This window comes from Lagenorhynchus albirostris, chromosome X, assembly GCF_949774975.1.
Source record: "Lagenorhynchus albirostris chromosome X, mLagAlb1.1, whole genome shotgun sequence".
Lineage (NCBI taxonomy): Eukaryota > Metazoa > Chordata > Mammalia > Artiodactyla > Delphinidae > Lagenorhynchus > Lagenorhynchus albirostris.
The window spans coordinates 97,848,920-97,854,919 of record NC_083116.1 but is presented as its reverse complement, the minus strand read 5'-3'; the positions used below and the strand labels follow the sequence as shown (position 1 = coordinate 97,854,919).

Sequence of the window (6,000 nt, the reverse complement as noted above, 5' to 3'; positions counted from 1 at the left end):
GTGTTGGTGTTGAGATGGAGATCTCTGGGATATTTTCACCATTTGATATTACGTGGAGCTGGGAGGTCTCTTGTGGACCAGTGTCCTGAAGTTGGCTCTCCCACCTCAGAGGCACAGCACTGAGTCCTGGCTGGAGCACCAAGAGCCTTTCATCCACATGGCTCAGAATAAAAGGGAGAAAAAGTAGAAAGAAAGAAAGAGGATAAAAGAAAATAAAATAAAGTAAGGTAAAATAAAATAAAGTTATCAAAATAAAAAAAGTAATTATTAAGAAAAAAATTTAAAAAAACAAAAAACAAACAGACGAATAGAACCCTAGGACAAATGGTGAAAGCAAAGCTATACAGACAAAATCTCACACAGAAGCATACACATACACACTCACAAAAAGAGGAAAAGGGGAAAAAATAATAAATCTTGCTCTGAAAGTCCACCTCCTCAATTTGGGATGATTCTTTGTCTATTCAGGTATTCAACAGATGCAGGGTACATCAAGTTGATTGTGGAGATTTAATCCCCTGCTTCTGAGGCTGCTGGGAGAGATTTCCCTTTCTCTTCTTTGTTCTCACAGGTTCCCGGGGTTCAGCTTCGGATTTGGCCCCGCCTCTGTGTGTAGGTCGCCGGAGGGCGTCTGTTCTTTGCTCAGACAGGACGGGGTTAAAGGAGCAGCTGATTCGGGGGCTCTGGCTCACTCAGGCCGGGGGGAGGGAGGGGCACGGAGTGTGGGGCGGGCCTGTGGCGGCAGAGGCCAACGTGACATTGCACCAGCCTGAGGCGCGCCATGCGTTCTCCCAGGGAAGTTGTCCCTGGATCCCAGGACCCTGGCAGTGGCGGACTGCACAGGCTCCCCGGAAGAGAGGTGTGGATAGTGACCTGTGCTCGCACACAGGCTTCTTGGTGGCGGCAGCAGCAGCCTTAGCGTCTCATGCATGTCTCTGGGGTCCACGCTTTTAGCCACAGCTCGCGCCCGTCTCTGGAGCTCCTTTAAGCAGCGCTCTTAATCCACTCTCCTCGCGCACCAGGAAACAAAGAGGGAAGAAAAAGTCTCTTGCTTCTTCGCAGCTCCGGATTTTTCCCCGGACTCCCTCTCGGCTAGCTGTGGTGCACTAACCCCTTCAGGCTGTGTTCAGGCCGCCAACCCCAGTCCTCTCCCTGCGCTCCGACCGAAGCCCGAGCCTCAGCTCCCAGCCCCGCCCTCCCCGGCGGGTGAGCAGACAAGCCTCTCGGGCTGGTGAGTGCCGGTCGGCACCGATCCTCTGTGCGGGAATCTCCCCGCTTTGCCCTCCGCACCCCTGTTGCTGTGCTCTCCTCCGCGGCTCTGAAGCTCCCCGCCTCCGCCACCCGCAGTGTCCGCCCGCAAAGGGGCTTCCTAGTGTATGGAAACTTTTCCTCCTTCACAGCTCCCTCCCACTGCTGCAGGGCCCGTCCCTATCCTTTTGTCTCTGTTTATTCTTTTTTTCTTTTGCCCTACCCAGGTACGTGGGGAGTTTCTTGCCTTTTGGGAGGTCTGAGGTCTTCTGCCAGCATTCAGTCGGTGTTCTGTAGGCGTTGTTCCACGTGTAGATGTATTTCTGATGTATCTGTGGGGAGGAAGGTGATCTCCACGTCTTGCTCTTCCTCCATCTTCCTAGATCACCCGACTAAGCTTTTCTGATCAAACGTGTTGTCACTTTACATCTGTGCTTCTTGGGGAGGTGTTTCCATTTTAAGCATGCTAATCAGGGAGCAGGTTGGGAAGGTTTTTGTGAGGAGCATGAGGAAGGAGTCTTGGAGGATGGGCTGTTGCTGCCTACTGTACCCCATTGCAGCTGGGCCTGATCAGTACCCCTGCGAGAGTCTCTAGGCCCTAGCAGCCCTGAGTACAGCACATGGGTCTTTCTATCACCAGCTTTGGTTAGAGAAGACAAATCATCTGCCTTTGAACTGGTTAGCTGGCTAAGAATAACCAACTAGAATAGAATTCAGAAAGGGCTGATTCCTCTCTGCCAGTCTCAGAGTTCCTGAGTGCCCTCAGGAGAGCGTGGTGCCTGTCTTGTGATCCGCTCAATCCTTGTCACCTTTCAGAAACCAGCCAGTGTGTGCCTTCTGGTTTCTTCTCAAGCCCTGGCTTGCCCTACTCCTCATTGAAATCTCCTTTCTCTCTCATGCAGTGGTGTCACATACAGTCTATATCAGCAATTTTCATACCTGGTTATATTCCTGAGTCACCCAAGAAACTTACACAATGTTGGTGATAATAGTTCCTGCTTATTACATGCTGGGCATTGTTCTAAGGAGCTTATGTATATTCATTAATTCTCACAGCAACCCTGTGAAATAGGATTCCTCTTATTGTCACTACTTTGCAGATGAGAAAACTGAAGCTCAGAGTGGTACAGTCACCTGCCCAAGGTTCTATAGCTATGATGGCGTCAGGATTCAAAATGGAGACTTCAGTGTTCCTGCTCTAGATCTCTCCACTCCACTCTCAAGAGTCTGCCTTTCAGAGTCCTGATACTGACCTCCCAATCAAGAGCTCCTTGGAGTGGAGCAAGAAACATTTATTTTTAAAACTTCATGGGAGACTCTAATGTGAACCAAAAGATGAGGGTCTTCATAAATAATGAGAACTAATTCTTATACTTGGCCAGCAAAGAATGTGTAGAATTTTCCAGGGAGCTGGTAAATGCCCTGTAAGTGTCAAGTTTCTAGGACAGAGAGGAGCCCACCCTTACTTTCTCCTTCTGGGGGACAGAGAATATACCTTTGTTCATTCATTTATTCGTTCACTCAACAAAATGTTGCTGGAAGTGTGCTATGTGCCAGGTGCTGTTCTAGATCCTGGGGAACATGGAGCTTATATTCTATATGAGGGAGGCAGACGCTAAGCAAATAAATATATAACAGGCTGAGTAGTGATAAGTGCTGTGAAAAACAATAATGCAGGTGAAAGGATAGATGGTGGGGTGGGATGGAGTGGTGAATGTGTGGATGACTTTAGATAGAGGGATTTTGAAAGACCTCTCTGGTAAGGTGACATTTGAGGAGAGACCTGAATGAAGACAGGAAGGAAGAAATGTAGATATAGGGGAAGAACATTCTAAGCAGCGAAAATAGCAAGTGCAAAGATCCTGAGGTGGGAGCAGCTTGGGCAGGTTTAAGGGCCATCAAGGAGGCCAGAGCAGCTGAAGTGTTCTGGGACATTCCAAAGTTTAGGATAGGGAGAAGTGAGGGGGATTCAGGGAGGTGAGATTGAGCCAGTGAGGTGAGAACTATATCAGAGGCTGCCGAGGCTGAGCCAGATGAGATGGGGCATGGGTCACTGTGTTTGACAACACAGAAGTCACTGGTAGCCTGGAGGAGGATAATTTCAGTGGTGTGGATAAGGCCGGAAGCCTGATTGGAGAGGGATCCGGAAAAACTAGGAGAAGAGAAAGTGGAGACAGCAAACTTAGACTGATTTCATTTTAGTTTAACTATAAAATGGAATAGGGAAATTAAGCGGTAGCTGGCAGTGACAATGGGATCAAGAGAGCTTGTTAAAGGTGGGCCGCACTTTAGAATGTTTATGCGCAGATGGTATGACCCAGTCAGGAGGGGAAATTGGTGATTGCAGGAGGCGCATCTTTGATGAGCTGAGAGCCGGTGGGATTCCAGGGCACAACAGAAGGAGTTGGCCTTAGAGCATTGTGAGAAGACCCCGTACAAGGGAATGTGGAGCAGAGCGTAGAGTTGCAGGGAGGTGGGGCTAGTTGGTGGTCAGCTCATGTGGGATTTCAGTTCTGATGACTTCAATTTTCTCAGTAAATAAGAAAGCCCTGAGCTGAGAGCAAGGAGGGAGTCTTCTATCTTATTCTACTATATGGAACAGCCAAGAATTATAATTTAAAAGTTGTCCTTGTAGGTTTATCCTTTAGAAACATCAGTAATCACGATAACATATTTTTATAACTTTTCAAGCACAGTTTTTGGGGGTACTCAGCAATTTCAGGTATGCATGGTCTTTGGGGATGTTCTCTTCATAATCAAAACCCAGTGCACTGGTCCCAACTGACTAGTTTTTCAATGGAAAATTCACCCCCATCTTCCTCAAGGAAACATCAGATAAGGTCTTGTTAACATTATAACATGAATTTGAAAGAGTTATTTTTTCCTCTGGTTTATGGCCATTTTGCTTTTCTTAGATATTGATAACATTCATTTCATTCATTTTGTTTCATTTCAGAGGTCATATGAGAAGCACCTATGAATCCTAATGTTTCTATCTCATTCTGTGACACAGAAAAATTGCTCCTTCAGTTGACTCCTTAGTAGATAACCCTGCCTTGTTTTTCCTAATACAGTGGTTGTCAAACTTGAATGCACATCAGAATCCCCGGGAGGGTTAGTTAAAACAGATTGCTGGGGGCTTAGTGGTTAAGAATCCACCTGCCAATGCAGGGGACACGGGTTTGAGCCCTGGTCTGGGAAGATCCCACATGCCGCGGAGCAACTAAGTCCGTGCGCCACAACTACTGAGCCTGTGTGCCACAACTACTGAAGCCTGAGCACCTAGAGCCCATGCTCCGCAACAAGAGAAGCCAGTGCAATGAGAAGCCTGCGCACCGCAACGAAGAGTAGCCCCCACTCGTTGCAACTAGAGAAAGCCCACGCACAGCAACGAAGACCCAACGCAGCCAAAAAATACCCCCAAAAAACAGAGTGCTGGGCCCCACCCCCAGAGTTTCTGATTCTGTAGGTCTTGGGTGGGGCTCCCGAGATTCTGCATTTCTGGCAAGTTCCCAGGTGCTGCTGGGGCCGCCAGTCTGCGGACACACTTTGAGAACCGCCACCCTAAGAGATTCTATTTGTAGTCTCTTCCAATAGATTTTGAGGAGGGCCAGGCAGCTGCAGGGCCTCTTTCTGTACCTGCAGGAGTGATGGGGAGGATGATAGAAAGGAGGACGGCTCACAAGCTTGCTCCACCCCTCTCTCTTCCCCATAGAAACTCTGGAGCTACCCCTGACAGAGGAGACCCTGGGTTGGGTGGACCTTGGGTCGCCCCCGCAAGCATCTCCAATGATTCTCACGTCTGTCCTTGCCTGAAAGCAGTCGTGACTACAGCATCCCCAGGATGCTTTCATCTTTCAAGTCCTGATCCCTAGTGCCCCTTCCCACCCTCCTCTCACCCAAATCGCCTGGCCCTGCTCAGATCCCTGATCTCTGGCTTCCCCCTGTCTGCTGCTAGTTGCTCCCAGTGAGCTCTCGGTACAGGATGGATGGGCCTTCATAATAACCCTGGCAGGCAGCCGTTGGGCCAGGGCCTCCCCTTTGAGGCTGGTGTCTTTGATTTCTTGACAGATTAGCGGCACACAGAAGCGAAGCCTGCGTAAGAGGCTGGAGTGAAAGGACCAGCTCTCCACATGACACACGCCTGTAGTACACTGTGACTGGCAGGTAAGGGGAAAAGCTATTTGCAGAGCCCAGCAAGCGAGACGCTAGTTCTGAAGAGCCTGCACGGCCTAAAAATAACACAAAGGGTGGGAGGGGGAGAAAGGAAACTTTAGCATGGAATATTTAAAAAAAATTAAAAATAGAAAAGCTTTGGTAAATGAGAGTCGCCAGTTGCTGTGCCGCTCACCACCTACAGGGCTTTTAGGATTCCCAGCAGACAGCCAGTAGCCGGCGTGACAGGAACAGTGAAATTATTTCGGGGAACGGAGTCAGGCCACCAATGGATGGTGGAAGCAAGTGCGGAGAGACAAAAGTGCCACGTGGCGGGCTGAACTGCTTGGGATTGACGATAAGCCGGTCTGGGAATTAATGAGATCCAATAGATGTGGGGGTTTGCCTCCAATTTGATGAACCACTTTGTCAGGCTTGCTTAACCTCGGTCTCAAATCAGTGGAATTGTAAGTCGGCAATAGGACTCTGATTCTGCTCCTCTTCTTGTTAGGATGCTAGGATGCCGCCTTAGATCTTGCACTGCCTCCTCTGCCTTCTCCCCTCCCCGCCCCTCCCCTCCCTGCAGCCTCTTCATTC

At 49.1% G+C, this 6,000-nt stretch overlaps 1 long non-coding RNA gene across 1 annotated transcript in view; it reads left to right on the top strand.

Moving 5' to 3' along the window:
* Positions 1-833: 833 nt before the first annotated feature.
* Positions 834-6,000, top strand: part of LOC132514042 (uncharacterized) — a 95,022-nt gene continuing 89,855 nt past the window's right edge. The window contains exons 1-2 of the long non-coding RNA XR_009538609.1: positions 834-859; positions 5,320-5,415. This is a non-coding gene — a long non-coding RNA (uncharacterized LOC132514042). The remainder of the gene's footprint in view (positions 860-5,319; positions 5,416-6,000) is intronic.